Below are 17,072 nucleotides of genomic sequence, written 5' to 3'. Positions count from 1 at the left end.
TAATCGGCATAATGAGTTGGTTAACAGTCCAGACTCTAGAGTCTGCCTCAATTCCAATCCCAGCCCTTCCACCTTCTGAGTGTGTGGACATGAGAACGTGACTCACCTCTCAGTGCCCCAGTATCCTCCTCTGTAAAATAAGGAAGTGAATTTCTGTCTCATGGGGTTGTTATGAGAATTAAGGGACTGAAGGTGGGAGCATTGAATAAAAGCTGAATAATTGAGCTCTTACTCCTCAGCACATGTTAATGAACCCATTTTGCAGATGAAAAAAAAATTTTGGCTTAGTTTTTCCAAGTTCACCCAGCTACTAAGTGTTGGGGACAGCATCTGCCAGATCAGAAATCACTTGTTTCTGTCACCTGCCACAGAATTCCACACCCTGGCTGTATGCCTTCCCTTCCCTGTTCCCATGTCCATCCCCTGTGTTCATTTCACCATCTACACAATTTCAGTTCCTAGGCCCTGCAGCCACAGGCAGACATGCAATGCTAATTGCCAAAATGAGTTCTGACTCAAAGACACAAATATAAACAGGGTCCCTGAACCCAGGTGAGTTTTCCAGGTAGAATCTCAGAGCCTGACTATCTTGCCACCTTCCTTTTCTCTGTAGAGAATCCAGATTCTGTGGATACCTGATAGGCCTGGTCTAAAGGTCTATTATATGGCCCATGACTCCTTTAATTCCCTACAGCAACCAATGAAGTATGTACTGTTATGATCACCATTTCACAGATGAGGAAACTGAGGCTCACAGAGAATTAAAATCCTTGCCCAAGGAACCCGGGGGGTCTGGCTACACTGCTGTGCTCTGAACCAGGTCCTGCCTCCACATCAGCTAAAGATCAGTCCTTGGAGGAGAAGGAGGTCAAGATGCAAGTCAAAAAGACACTAGGGCTTGCCTGTTTGGGTTTTTGTTTGCTTTTTTGTTTATTTTATTTTTGTTTTCTTAGCTCCATAAAGAAAGCCTGGGGTCAAGAGTAGAAGATATGAGAAGCACTTTTCAACACAACATAAAGAAGCGCTTTCCAACCATTAGAACTTCCTTAAAAAGAAAGATTGCTGTAGCCATTAAAAAGCATGTTGGAATTATTAAGCATGGTTAGCCCCCAGGAGGTGGTGATAGAGTGGGGTAGAGTAATTCCAAAGAGCTGGTTAAAACATCTAGATGCCCTGAACCCTGAGAAGATTATATGATCCAATTTTTTAAAACCAGAAAACAAGCATAAGGAATGCCAACAAATGCTTTCTTTGAAATAGCAAATTCTTTATCCCAACAAGATAAATGGGGAAACTCCCTTAGACTGCTCTGGATAATCTAGCAAGAGAGAGTGGGGGGAGTTTTATTTTCTGTTCTACAAATTTCACCACTGTTTAATGTTGGTACCACTTTTATAGATGAAATAGTATTAGAATTATTTTAAATGGCCTGAAAGAGTATTTATAATGGGAGAATATTTATGATGTCATGCTAGGTCAAAAATGACACAAAAGATATTTCACAGTGTAACCGTTCATCTCTCTGTTTATTTTTATATACCTAAACATTAACAGTAGTCTTCTCTGGTGGCTCAGATGGTAAAGAATCCACCTGCAATGCAGGAGACCCAGGTTTGATCACTGGGCTGGGAATATCCCCTGGAGAAGGGAATGGCTACCCACTCCAGTATTCTTGCCTATAGAATTCCATGGACAGAGAAGCCTGGTGAGCTACAATCCATGGGGTCACAAAGAGTCAGACATGACTGAGCAACTTTCACTCACTCACTCACTCAAACATTAACAGTAGCTGGTGTGTGATAGTATTATGGATGGTTTTTATTTTCTCCTTTATGCTTTCCAATAGTAATTTATATTTTTTTCTACAATTCATAAGTATCGGCTGTATGATAAGGGAAAAAAGGGTGTTTTTGAAAAGGAAATGATCTCTGCCCAGGATTGAGCTTCCATTAGAAAGTTTCAAGCAGAGGCAATGAACAGGGGTTCAGGGGTTCAGGGAATAGGGGTTCAGCTTGGGGTAAAGTCAGAGATTTAAACTTAGAATCCTTCAAGCTGGGATTCTGAGGTTCGTAAAACCTGAGTGAATAGCCAAGCTAATGGTTGATGTACTGATCAAAAACCAGGACAATTAGAAGATCCTGGAAAATGAATAAGATGTCAAGTTTAATATGATCTCACACACATTCAAACAAGTGGAGGTTGTAAACTTGGGAACCAAGGAAAAGGTCAGGTCAGTAAGTTAAATGTAGGAATTTTGTGCTTCAAAGTGAGCAGGAAGCCTGACAGAGAGAAAGATTCTCAGGAAAAGTCTTACTCCAGATTTTTCAGCCCTGTTGCACCTTAGAATCACTAGAGCCAAATAAGTTAGAATCGCTGGTCACAGGGTGTGGAAATCTGCATTTTTAACTAACAGACTTCATTTTTAAGAGCAGTTTTAAGTTCATAGAAAAATCAGGCAAAAAGTACAGTGAGTTTCCACGTACCTCCTTTCCCAACACACACAGAGAACCATATCATCTTCAACATCCTCCACAAGAGTGGTTCAACATTACAGTTGATGAACCTATACTGACACGTCATTTTCACCCAAAGCCCACAGTTTACATTAGGGTTCATTCTTGGTGTTGTACATTCTATAGTTTTGACAAATGTACAATGACAGGTGTCCATCACTGTATTATCATCTAGGATAGTTTCTCTGTCCTAAAAACCTTCTGTGGACACCAGCATTTCTGGAAACTCCCCACGTGAGTCTAAGTTATAGCCAAGCTTGAAAACCACTGCTGTAGCTAGCAAGAAGAAGTTAATACACATTTAAATCTTGAAGAGGGACTGCCCTAGTGGTGCAGTGGATAAGAATCTGCCTGCTAATGCAGGGGACACAGGTTCAATTCCTGGTGCAGGAAGATTCCATATGCCACAGAACAACTAAGCCCATGCACCACTACTACTGAGAGGCACTCCAGAGCCCTTGAGCCACAACTAGTGAACCCTTGAGCTGCAGCTACTGAAGCCCGTGCCCCTAGAGACACCAAGAGAAGCCACCACAACGAGAAGCCCGTGCACCACAACTGCAGAAAGCCCATATGCAACAGCAAAGACCCAACACAGCCAAAAAGAAATTCATTTTTCAAAAAAATCTTGAAGAGAATTTGCTCTTGGAAGAGTGGAACAAGTGAGTTTTGAAGAGTAAGATAAGAAAAGGTTGTAGAGATAACAGAACAGTGTTGTGAAAACTAGAGAAAGGATGAATTTTTTAAAGAAGATGAAACATGCTACAGGAGTGAAGAAAACTGAGAAGTGAGAAAGAAAATGGAGAATTGTTTCTGCAAGATCTTTGGTGGCCTCTGAAAGTTCAGCTTTGAACGAGCATGTGGCAGGAAAGGTGTGTGAAAGCAAACTGCAGGGGCTCGTTATTGAATGGGTGGTGAAATTTACCTAATAAAGAGTTCAAAGTAATGGTCACAAAGATGCTTATATGAGTAACCTTGAGCTGGTGATGTAACTCCTCAGAGCCCCAGTTTCCTCATCTTTACTAAACAATTTGACATGATAATCTCTCTAAATAGCCCTATGAGGTTATTTAATAGCCCTGCAAATTAAAATACGCAGAGCTGCACTTTTTCTGAAAGTACTAAAGAAGAATCCATTTTCTCCAGAGTTTCTAGAAGCTGCCTGTATTGCGTGGCTTATGGCCTCTTCCTCCATCTTCAAAGACAGCTGCTGGTGCTACTGCTAAGTCGCTTCAGTCGTGTCTGACTCTGTGCGACCCTATGGACAACAGCCCACTAGGCTCTTCTGTCCACAGGATTCTCTAGGCAAGAATACTGGAGTGGATTGCCATTTCCTTCTCCATTCCTTGGCTCCTGGCCTCTTCCTCCATTTTCAAAGACAGCAGCACAGCATCTCTCTCTCTCACCTCTGCTTCTGACCCCACATCTCCTTCTCTGACTCACCTATCTCCTCTCACAAGAACCCTTTAGATTACACTGGGCCCACCCAGATCCTCCACTATAATCCTCCCATCTCAAGATCCTTAACTTTACCTTATCTGCAAAGCCACTTTTGCCATTTAGCTTATTCACAGGTTTCAGGCTTTGTGGCTCGTTATGCTTACCTACCACTAAGGACAACTTAAGGAGTCCATTCTTATAATCAAATAGCCACAGCGACTCATAATACTGGGAACACTCAGCCGACTTGAGAGCTGGAAGTAACCTTAGATGGTTCAATGGTTCTATTGAGTGTTTACCACATGCCAGGCTCCCCAGGGGAGTCCCAGGAGATGGGAAGATGTGGGGCTGAGGTTTGGGGATCCTCCTCAGGCTACTGTCCACTCGTACCTCCTTTATATATTGAACTGCATTTTAAAATTGATTTTGTTTTTAAATTTAGTTATATATGTATGTATGTATGTATGTGTAATTATTAAATTAAAATGGATTTTATTTTTTAAATGTTCCACTACATCAAAACATTTTTTAAAAGCTCTGGTCTATCCAAATGCTCTTGTTTTTAACGATGAACTAAGGCCTGGGGAGATTCAGTAACGTATCAGAGAGGCACAGGAAGATCAGCTCAGTCACTGAACTCTGAGCTAAGCTGGTCAGTCACCAGGCTGTCAGCAGAGAGGGAGCAGCACATAGTGGTAAAGAGCATGAACTTCAGGCACACATGTGTTCAAGTCCTGACCAGATACTTGCTGGACAGTGTGTTTCTAAACCTACTGTGAGGGTAAATTAAGTGAGCCAATGCACCAAAAGCACTTAACCATGCCATCTATCATTGTTGGCTAACTGGTATTGTCCTTTTCCATATATTTCTTACCTCTCAAGCTATACTCTTAATTTCTTTGAGAGGAGAACCTAGGATGATCCGTATTTTGTGACACAGCTGGGTGCCTCACTCACTCTCTCCACCTCACCAGCCCTAGTTCACCTCTCAGGTTTCAGCTGAAATAACCCTTCCCTAGGAATCTGTCCTGACCACCTAGAAGGCAACAGGTCTCCTGGTTTACACTCTTGTAGCATCCCGAATTCTCTTGTAGTCTTCATCCCAATTATTGTTAAACAATTATTTATGCAATAATTTGTTTGATCCCTGCAACACAAGCTACAATGCAATCTCTCTGAAGACCGTTAAACATACCAAATATTCCATGTGCTCGATCCACATTTCTCAGCCTCCTTTGAAGTTAATTAGGGCCATGTGACTAATATGTGGCTCACGGGCTGAGTAGAAAAGTGATACATGTCACCTCTGGGCTGAAGCATAGAAAAGCTGGCACAGTAATTCTCCAGTTATCAATTCTCCTACCACAATGATGCCAAGTTTCATCAGCCTGGGCCCCTGAGTGAATAAGTGGAAGAGTGCCCACTGTTGATCCACAATAGAAGTGTAGCTTAATGAGAAAAAACAAACAAAAAAACTTCTGTTTTAAGCTTCTAGGATTTCAAAGGTACCTTGTTACATCAGCACAACCTAGCCTATCCTGACCAATACAGCACTATATTCCCAGCGTTCACATAGCACTGGGCATATAGAAAGCGCTCCATAAATAATCTGATGAATGAATGAGCCTCGGAAACAACAGGTAAAAATCAGAATAAAAGATGTTTCTTAAGTCAGTGGAAAAGGACAGCTTACCACTACCAAAAATAAAAGAATGAACCACTAAAAAGCTAAATACCAGGATCCCTGTCACCCAGGATGGAAGCTAGAAACGCAGGCTCTCTGACCTTGAAACTGCTGGGCTCTGAGTCATTGTCACTTCGCTGCAGGTCACAGAAACACTCAGTGAGGCCAAGCACGATTAGGTACTCAACAATGTGATAAAATCCACTACAACCAAAGCCATTAGTCACAGAGCATTTAGAAACTGTTGCAATTTATAATACTTATGAATTGATCTGCAGGAAACCATAAACATTGCTCATCAATATAACTAATTGGCATTTATGAGTTTGTTTGGTCGGCTGGTACAGTCAGGTTGGCGTCATCATGGTCTTGAAGGGAAAGTGGAAGCCATGCAAGCTGGGACCTTTGGCTGGGGTGCTGGCCTTCTGACCATCCCAATGGATTAGACAAGGAATTGAGTGAAACTGGTATATTTAAGAAGTGGAGGATATGTTTATGTATGGCTGACTCATTTTGCTCTGTAGTAAAAGCTAACACAACATTGTAAAACAACTATACTGCAATAAAAATCAATTAATGCAAAAAAAAAAAGTAGAGGAAACATCATATGGAAATGAGGAAGATATAGCAAATAATGGGTGTGCTATACTAAGTGAGCTACCACAGAGGGAATAGGAGCTCAAGAAAGGAAGAGGAACCACGAGGAAACTCTGGAGAAAGGTGCAAAACACACCTGTATCCTCCTACTCACCACTTGTTCCTACCTTCCCCTCCCTCCCTCCTCCGCCACCCTTCCACTAACCCTTCCTTGCTCACCCTTCTCCATCCCTTCTGCCCTCCCTCCCTCTCTCTCTCTCCTCTCTGCTGACCAGTTTTCTCTCCCTTTCTTCAAGGGAGAGAAACAGGTATGTGCCATCTTCTACAAGTTATCATTTCAGCCACTACAGGCTGCTCTTTCTCTCTCTATTCTCGGTCTAGGGAAGCCTTCAAACAGGCCCAGCTTGGGTTTGGAGAATATACCCGAAGCTATTATCTAAGGTCGAAGGCAAGTCTCATCGTGGTGAAAACAATAGCTCCCGTGGTGTCTCTGTGCTTAGAGTGCTGAATTAGGGTACAGGTGGGCTTTACCCAGAAGAAAATAGGAATTTTCCAGAATTAAATATTCGTTAAATGAACAATCCTTAGGATCCCTCTACATTCTAGAAATCTTAAAACCTGAACTCCAGGTTTTTTGTTAAAATGGCTAATAGAGTGATTTTTAACAATAAGTGGTACGTTCTTGAGCTGCAAATAGAGCACAGCGGCATTTTGTACCCCGCAGGGCCCAGATGAAGAGTGGGGCTTGGGGACAAAGGAGACCTCTATCCACCGCACGTCATCTCGAGGTCTGGCTTCCCAGCCCCACTCTCAGAGACAGTGACCCCACAGGATGTCAAACAGGCCTGCAGATGGAGTCCTGTTGCCCACTCAGCGGAGACGTGTTTCTCTGCATCACACAGAGACGAAGGCCCTGGCTCCCATCAGCACAGCTCTCGCTTGAGCCGCAGATGGCAGACGGAATGCTCGTCCCCGCCCCCTGCTCCCTGGCCCGTCTGCTTCCACATTCCTCGACAATAATGCTGCTTCAGAAGCTGGAACTGTAGCCAGCGCTCGCCAGGCACAGCAGGGCGGGCAAGGCAGAAGGGAAGCTGGCAAGGTGGGACACAGGGGCTATTTATTTTATGCTGGCCCCAGCAGCCTGGAGAATACTGTGAAGAGTGGGCAGCAAGACCGCAGCAGATGACAGGTAAGGGGTGGCGGGTGGAGGCTCAGGAGAATGACAGCCCCACTTGCCAAGTCTCAGAGACACCTGCATCTAATTTACCATAAGGAAGAGACTATGGAAAAGGGCTGCCACCTTCCCCGGATGCAGATGCTCACGAAATCTAGTCTATTCCATCTCCACCTCTCTCCAACTTGCTCTCCATCCCCACCCTACCTACTCTAAGCCACCTTAGAGAGCTGAGGCTGCCTCACAAGCTCTCTCTCCCTGTATCTGCTCCTCAGGCCACAACAGTCCATTCTCCACCCAAGGACTAGAGTGATCAAAGTTAAGATCAGCTTAAAACTTAAGATCAACAGTGCTTCCCCAAAGGGTGGAGTCTGAAACCTCTCACAACAGCTCACGAGGGCCCCCACAAGCTGATCCTGGCTGACCCCAACAGCTCCAAGCCTCAAAGGGGGTTGGAGTACATAGCAGATGCACTGGTGCCCTGCCAGGTCCCCTGGCCTTTACCCTACTGGTCCAACTTCCAAAGGCCAGCACCTGCTTTCATTTGCCTGATGGCTTCTCTGGCAATTGGGATCCACTTTGACTCATACACATGGCAGAATGGAGGTGCCAGGGAATTAATTTCGCCCAACCTCAAGAGCAGTCCTCAAACAATCACTGATGGGAGATGTTGTGTAAGTACCCCAACTTGGGTGGAATGTTTAACCATGGCCCCCAAAGCTCCCCACTTGCTCACAGAGATAACTGATATGATAATATATCTGGATCCTTCCCCTCCCTGTCTCACCCCCTCCCCTTTTCTCAACTCGTACTCAGAACTGCCTCTCAAAATGCAAATGTCTTATATTAAAATCTCTATGTCAGCGTCTTCTTTGGGAAGATCCCTGAAAAAGCAATTATTTTCCATGAGTAGGTTTTCCAGCTACATACCTATTTGTACACATTAGTTATGTGCCATATCTTCTGCAGCCTCAGGACCTTTGCATAACCTATTTCTTCTGCTTAGTGTTCTCTCCCCTCACCTGACCCCCATCTCCACTGCCCATTCCATCTCCTGGATGGACTTTAGCTTAGATCTATGTCCTCAGGGAGGACTTCTCTGACCCCATTCCACACACTGATGCTTCAATTCCCTTAGAAATTGTTCTCCTCACCCTCTATTTCTTTCATTTCACTCATACTACCTGTAATTATTTTTGAAGCCTGTATTCCCCACTGAAATGTAAGCCCCATGAGTATAGGGACTCTGTTTGCGGGATCATTTCTATATCCCCAGAGTGAACACAAAGTAGATGCTCAGTGTGAAGTCAAATAAGTGGTACTTTGACCTAAAAAAAAAAAAAAGTAGAAAAAAAAAGGTATAACACCACCCAGAAATGGAAATGTTCAATACATACTAATTAGATAACCACAATCACCATCACTGAGCACATATGATGTACCAGACACCATGCCAAAGGTTTCACAAATGTCAATTAGCCTTCATAAGTAGATTCTGATATTGATTCCATTTGACAAAGGGGGAAACAGAGTCAAAGACAGGTTAAGTAGTTTGCTAAATTACACACAGGCAACAAGAGGCAGAGCTGAGATTTGAACCTGGAGAGCCTGGCACCAGAATACACATGTTTAACCACTAAGTTCTCCTGCCTCTCAGCGCTCCGGAGGGAGACTCCAGTTGTAGAGACCTTCATGGCACCTGTATGCAGAGCCTTCCCATACTCAGAAGACACAAAATGAAGAAAAACAAACAGAATCACTGACCTGGGGACATTCACTCTTTGCACCAGATATTAATAAAGTACCTACTATGGACCAGGCCCTGGTGGCTCAGGCAGTAAAGAATCTGCCTGCAGTGCATGAGACCTGGGTTTGATCCCTGGGTTGGGAAGATCCCCGGAGAAGGGAATGGCAACACATTCCAGTACTCTTGCCTGGAGAATTCCACGGACAGAGGAGCCTGGCATACTACAGTTCACAGGGTTGCAAAGAGTTGCACATGACCAAGTGACTAACACAAGTGTACAACGGGCCAGGCACTGTGCCAGACACAAGGATGGAGTGGCAACCAAGCCAGACACTGTCCCTGTCTTCCCAAGGCTTACAATCCAGCAGGAACGACAGACACTGAATGAATAAACACACAAAGAGGTATACAAATACAAGCTGTTTTCAATACTATAAATACAACAGAGCATGGAAAGCATTTAACTGGAATCAGCCAGAGACGACATTTAAATGAAGACCTGAAATGGGAAAAGAATTCAGCCATCTAAGGGAATGAGCAGACCATTTCCCACCAGACCTTAGGAAATGCTAAATGTTATTCTAGGTGCAGGGGGAGCCACTGCGTGGGGCAGAGCGGGGGTGGGGACGGGGAGGAGCCAGCATGTGATCTGTTTACATTTTCAGACATCCCCTCCAGCTGTTGAGGGGATGGGGACAGCAGGGAGCAGGAGCAGAGAAACCAGTTTAGAGGTTGCTACAATGGTTCACGGGACAGACAATGCAGCTCCATTGAGGCTCTCCAGCACGGGAGATGGGGAAACAGGCTCCAATCAGGATACCTTTGGGAAAAATCAGCTACAGAACTTAGCAGTGAGCTGAGTGGAAGGGTCAAAGCAGGAAGAACATCCAAGCTGACTCTCAGGAGCAGGTGATGGGATGTCTCAAACCTGGTCCAAGCTTTCACAAAGTTTTATCCAGGCAGGTCCACTCTCCTCAAGGCCACATCTTTCTCAATCCGCCCCTTCACCATAACAAACCTCATTCCATGATCAGTTGTCAAAGCATTTTAGGAAAGATGGAAGAAGAAAGCCTCAAAGCTAGCAGTTTTTGCATGCTCATTTTGTGTCAAGCATATATTTCATGCAATCCTCTCAAATATTCTATGACAAAAGGTCTATTATTATCACCATTTACCAGTGAAGCTTAGGAAGGTTAACTTTTGCCCAAGGTTCACACAGCTAATCAATGACTTAAGGGGCTTCAAACTTGGGAGTGGCAGAATACACAGCTGTATCCTCCCCCTTTGCTCCCTTTTTGGGCAGATTTGTCCTTGGAGGGACCACTTGGCGATCTTGTCTTCTTGCTGTGGGCCCTGAGTACCCTGGGACTGCCTGTGTTTGTCTGTGGGTCCAGGAGAACTGATCAGAGGTGCCCCTGATGCCTGACTCTGAGACAATTGCCCAGAGCCATCCATCTTCACCAATGCAGCAAACTCCCCAATTTCGCACAACCCGCTGATCTTGGCTCAGACTAAGGAAACTTCAATCACAATAGAAAAATACCCAGTGTACAAAAAAATTAGGATTTAAGGTAGAAAAATATCTTTTATATATAAATAAATCACAACAAAAGCAGGTACCACAATGCCCAGATCCTCAATGTTGTTGACAATGCATTGCCTCTTACAATACTCATTCTTTTGACACTTTCTGAGCATCTACTGTATTAAGCCAAGTACCAACCAGCCCAAATAATGGGATACACAGGTGGGTAAATCATCTGCCTTTGAAATTCTGGCTCTGGTGTTGTTCAGGAAGACAGCATCACTAACCAAAAGAAATTGGGATTTTTTTGGTGGTTCCTTTCAGTACCACCAAGAAAGAGGGGGAGAAAAATGCAGGCCTGAAATACCCACTTGTCACACCCATGGCCTGTTCAAGTGCCTCTCCTCCAATCTCCTGACTCATTAAATTCTTTCACATACATTATTTCATTCAATCTGTGGGTGCAAATCATTCTATCCATTCTTACAAGATGAGTAAACTGAGGATCAACAAATGAAATCACCCATGAGCTCAGAGCCAAGTTCTGAAGCCAGGGCCTCTCCAATAGCCTTTCCAACATCATTTGCTGGTTTGCTGTGGAAGCCTTCTTAGAAGTTTGCTCTTTATTGATTTTGCTCTAAACGCATTTTCCCACTTTAGCATCAACCAAGAATTAGAGAGAAGGGGTGGTGATGGGGGAGTGGGGGATGGGGAGACAGGGTGGCTGGAATACAGCAGGGGCATGATCCTAAGAGGAGCAGTGATTTGAACTGAGCAGAAATTGGTTTTCTGTTATCTTTGTAGCCACGACATTTGCAATTCAGGACCTGATGCCCATGTAATGGGCCAAGCACTGCCACAGTTTTCTGATCAAATCTCCTTCCCAGGAAGACAACATTAAAAAAATTCTCTTTAACCAATCTGGCAATCTAAGCTCCTCTGAAAGACCCATATCACTGAACGAGTTCACAGAGGACTCAACCTCAGTACATCCAGAAAAAAGTCATGCTCCACCACATTTGCAGGGCCAGGTGGTAAGATAAATTCACAAAAGCCTGCGTGGAGCCAAGAAGACAAAGTACTGAGACACCAATCAGTGCCCCCACCACCCACATCCTTGCTAAGAGAATCTGCACCAATCATAGCCCCTGATGACCTGTTTGCCTCATGACTGATATCCAGCCATTGAATACAAATACAGACATACCAGAATATTAAACTCCTTCTGTGTGCGTGCGTGCTAAGTTGCTTCAGTTGTGTCCAACTCTTTGTGATCCTATAGACTGCAGTCCGCCAGGCTCCTCTGTCCATGGGGATTCTCCAGGCAAGAATACTGAAGTGACTTGCCATGACCTCCTCCAGGGGATCTTACCAGGCCAGGAATTGAACCCAAGTCTCTTATGTCTCCTGCATTGGCAAGCAGGTTCTTTACCACTAGCACCACCAGAGAAGCCCAAACTCCTTCCATACACATTGGTCAATTACCCCCCTGAACGCCTCTGAGAAACTCCGTCTAAAACAATAAGGAAATGTGTCATCTCATGCAACAGGAAATCCACAGGTAAGGAGGGTCTCAGGTCTGGTTGATTCAGCTGCTCAGCAAGGACCCAGGTTCTGGTCCCTCTCCTCTGCCATCTGTGGCACTAAGGCTTTCTTATTTCAGTCTAAGAGGAGACAGAACCTCTCCCCAAATCATGGACTATGAGCTCTTCCCGTTAGTAGTGTATTGGGACCAACTTGAGCCACATGATTATAAGACCAGTAATAGTCATTGGGGAAACGCCTCCAGAGACATTTGGCAACGTCTGGAAGCATTTTCAGCCATCACACTGGGGTATGGGATGCTACTGCCAGTCTGTAGAGGCCAGGGACTCTGTTAAACATCCTAGAGTACACACGTCAGTCCCCGCAACGAGGAACTGTCTATTCCAAAATGTCAACAGTGCTGAGATTGGGAAAGCCAAGCTTAGGTTAATCTAGATCAGGGTTGGCAAACTACAACCCATGCGCCACATTTAACCAACTGCCTAATGTTATAAAGTTTTATTGGAACACAGCCACATTCATTCATTTACACATTGTCTACAACAGAGAGCTGTCACACGGCTAGTGGTGACAGAGATCATATGCCCCTCTAAAGCTTAAAATATTTACTCTCCGGCCTTTTTCTGCAAAACCTTGTTGATCCTTGATCTGGAGCTACCTTTAAAGCTGGGGATGGGAGAACATGTAAACAGAATTAGGGTTCGGTTAGGAAGAAGAAGAAGAATTGATATTGGGAAGTAATAAACAGTAATAACTATAAAGATAAATGTCTGTTTCTGGAGGTCACACCGTAGGGCATAGCTCTCAGCAGGAATGTTCCCAGTGAAAATTTATGTCCACATAAAGGACTTAGACCTTATGCAATTTTTTAAATCATTTGGCTGTGCCTCGCATCATGTGTAATCTTAGTTCCCCAACCAGGGATCAAACCCATATCTCCTGCATTGGAAGCACAGAGTCTTAACCACTGGACTGCCAAGGAAGTCCCAGACTTTATGCAGTTTTTAAGTTGGTGGGAGCTGTGAATACTCCAATGCACCCCCACCCCACCCAAAATCAAAAGTTTCCCCTTCGACACCTACCAGAGGAACAGAAATGATCATCAGAGAGTGGTGAGTTATGAGCCCACAAAATCTCAGTGTCAGGCCTGGCGTGAGCTCTGTGACAGGCCAAAGTCACACTAAAATCAAGGGAGGGGAACACACAGGGGTGCCTTAGAATCTTGGGAGAGGAAGTTACTCAGCAGAGAGAATCACAGGACAGACCAGAAGCATCTCCAGAAACATGGCTATCTGACAACAAGCCTGTCTCATAACGCCATGAGGCCCTATCGATAAGTCCTTTTTTCTCTACACGTTTAAGTGGGAGTTTTCTGGATTCCTGAAGAAGACAAGACCCCCTGAGTCACTGAACACCCTTTCCAGGACGCTCCCCTTATTGCCTCAGGGGCAGGGTAAACATTCACAACTGGATTGTCTGGCTCCTCCTCTCTTCTTCCATCCCAGTCATCCAGGGAAATTCCTGACCCACTTGGCAGGAAATCAGACAGACCCAGAGGCCTGACAGAACATTCAAGACTTAAAAACTAAGAAATCCAGGAGGGAAAATGGTACCTGACTTTTCATAGTTATTTTAAAGGTTACTTTCAATGGCAACTATAAATGGTTACTGCACTTGTCAGACTTGAATCAATATCAACTCTTAAAAAGGACTAAGAAGGGGAAAAAAAAAACACTTTAAGTGGAAAAAATCCACAGCCATTTCTTTCCCACGTGAGATAATAATGTGACTTTCATCTTCCTGCTCGTTCAGCCTGGTCTTTAAGTTATCAGAAGCCCCCCACTAAACGCTGTGTTCCCATTACTTCCCTATTTGATATTTTAATTGAATGAGAACCATCATATCCTGGCCAATATTCATTCCCCATCTGTTGCTTCTCCAGTTTCTCTGGGAGTGCCTGGGGCGACACTCCTTCCTGGAACAAAATCTACTCTCTCTGACTTCCTCTGGAAGAGATTCTCTTTCCTGAAGCCAGAATCATTTGCCTCCTGGAGGCAAATCTGTCCTGGAGGAGTCCCCCTGGGGGCCACCATCTGGGTTTCCGGGCTGCCCTTACGCAGTAAAAAAATGATGGTACCATCGAACATGTTGCCACCACTGGCTCCAGCCCACTTTCCTCGGGCTGAGGCTGTGGAAAAGGGGTCCCTCCCCTGAAACCACAACCAAGGCAAAATTACACAAATGAAGATTCTGAGTTACACAAACTGACTTCTTCCCAACAACCTCACAGTGAAGACAAAAACCTCATGTGAACATATTCAATACACGCACTCCAACAGACAGAGATGGAGAAAATGTAATCTAAAGCCTCCAAGAAGCCAGCCTTAAACATACTGTTCAGTAGAAAAATAGCCAAAAAAGCCACATTTGTAATGTGGGGGTTTCTAGTAACTATATTAAAATAAGTACAAAAAGGGAATTCCCTGGTGGTCCAATGGTTAAGAAAGCACCCTGCAAGCAGGGGATGCAAGTTCGATCCCTAGTCTGGGAACTAAGATCCCACATGCCATGGAGCAATTAAGCCCCCACGCCACCACTAATGAGCCTATATGCCACAACTAGAGAGTCCATCGGCCACGAGGAAGATCTCGCATACTGCAACTAAGACCTGAGGCAGCCAAAAAAATAAGTGCAAAGAAACAGGTACTTCCAGGCACTTCACATACATTATTTTCTAATTTAATCCTCAAAACAAGTGTACAAACCATGAATTTTTATTCCCTCATTTTGCAGATGGCAACACTGAGGACCAGAGAGGTTGAAACTGCTCAGGATCTGACACTGGTAAACGGCACTACGGGAACTTAAACCAGACAATTTAGTTGCAAACTCGATGTTCTTGGCACACTCGATTGTTACAGAAAAGCTGTTATTTAGAAAGGCCAAGTGGGTGGGTCCCTTCCAAAGCAAGAAGTCTTTTTTCTTTCATCCTTTAATCTATTTCTAACTTATAAATTTAGATTCGGAAAAATCTAGGATTTTTTTTTTTCCCCTGTGGCAAACACGTCAAGCCAAGACATTAAACTCTGACCTAATCAAATATGTTTTCTGTTAGTGCTGTAAACTCACTCTCTGCTGGTTTGGCCATGTCTGCAAATTACCTTCCTTCCTACTTTGTATCTGTTGCTGCCCCCTAGCAAAGGCACAGAGAGGTTCAGTAACCAGCTATGGGTCACAAAGCTCATGGTAGGTCATAATTAGAACCCCTTCTTGGGGTTCCCAGTCCACGCTGAATCGCAAGGAAACTCCTCTTGGATCTAAACAGCCTCCCAAAGAAGGATATTCTCCTCAGAGAGACAAAGGATTAAAACAGACTATCATTAGGCAGGGCATTCATTTGTTGTCAGTCAGTCAGTCAGTTTAGTCGCTCAGTCGTGTCCAACTTTGTGACCCCATGGACTGAAGCACACCAGGCTTCCCAGTCCATCACCAACTCCTGGAGCTTGTCCAAACTCATGTCCATCAAGTTGGTGATGCCATCCAACCATCTCATCCTCTCTCGTCCCCTTCTCCTCCTGCCTTCAATCTTTCCCAGCATCAGAGTCTTTTCCAATGAGTCCGTTCCTTGCATCAGGTGGCCAAAGTACTGGAGTTTCAGCTTCAGCATCAGTCCTTCCAATGAATATTCAGGACTGATCTCCTTTAGGATGGGCTGGTTGGATCTCCTTGCATTCCAAGGGACTCTCGAGAGTCTTCTACAACACCACAGTTCAAAAGCATCAATTCTTTGGCATTCAGCTTTCTTTATAGTCCAACTCTCACATCCATACATGACTCCTGGAAAAACCATAGCTTTGACTAGACAGATTTGTCAGCAAAGTAATGGCTCTGCTTTCGAATATGCTTTCTAGTTTGGTCATAGCTTTTCTTTGAAGGAACAAGCACCTTTTAATTTCATGGCTGCAGTCACCATCAGCAGTGATTTTGGAGCCCAAAAAAATAAAATCTGTCACTGTTTCCATTGTTTCCCCATCTATTTGCCATGAAGTGATGAGACCAGATGCCATGATCTTAGTTTTCTGAATGCTGAGCTTTAAGCCAACTTTTTCACTCTCATCTTTCACTTTCATCAAGAGGCTCTTTAATTCCTCTTTGCTTTCTGCCATAAGGGTGGTGTCATCTGCATATGTGAGGTTATTGATATGTCTCCTGACAATCTTGGTTTCAGCTTGTGTTTCATCCATCCCAGCATTTTGCATGATGTACTCTGCATATAAGTTAAATAAGCAGGATGACAATATACAGTCTTGATGTACTCCTTCCCCAATATGGAACCAGTTCATTGTTAAATGCCCTATTCTACCTGTTGCTTCTTGACCTGCACACAGATTTCTCAGGAGGCAGATAAGGTGGTCTGGTACTCCCATCTCCTCAAGAATTTTCCACAGTTTGTTGTGATCCACACAGTCAAAGGCTTTGGCGTAGTCAATAAAGCTTAAGTAGATGTTTCTCTGGAACTCTCTTGCTTTTTCGATCATCCAGTGGATGTTGGCAGTTTGATCTCTGGCTCCTCTGCCTTTTCTAAATCCAGTTTGAACATCTGGAAGATCTCAGTTCATGTATTGTTGAAGCCTTGCTTAGAGGATTTTGAACATTACTTTGCTAGTGGGTGAGATGAGTGCAATTGTGCAGTAGTTTTTTTTTGTTTTGTTTTGTTTTGTTTTTTTTAACTTTTTTTTTTTTTTTTTAATTTTTTTATTAGTTGGAGGCTAATTACTTCACAACATTTCAGTGGGTTTTGTCATACATTGATATGAATCAGCCATAGATTTACACTTATTCCCCAT

The sequence above is a fragment of the Cervus canadensis genome, chromosome 1 (assembly GCF_019320065.1).
Source record: "Cervus canadensis isolate Bull #8, Minnesota chromosome 1, ASM1932006v1, whole genome shotgun sequence".
Classification (NCBI taxonomy): Eukaryota; Metazoa; Chordata; class Mammalia; order Artiodactyla; family Cervidae; genus Cervus; species Cervus canadensis.
Note: the sequence above shows the minus strand (reverse complement) of the source record.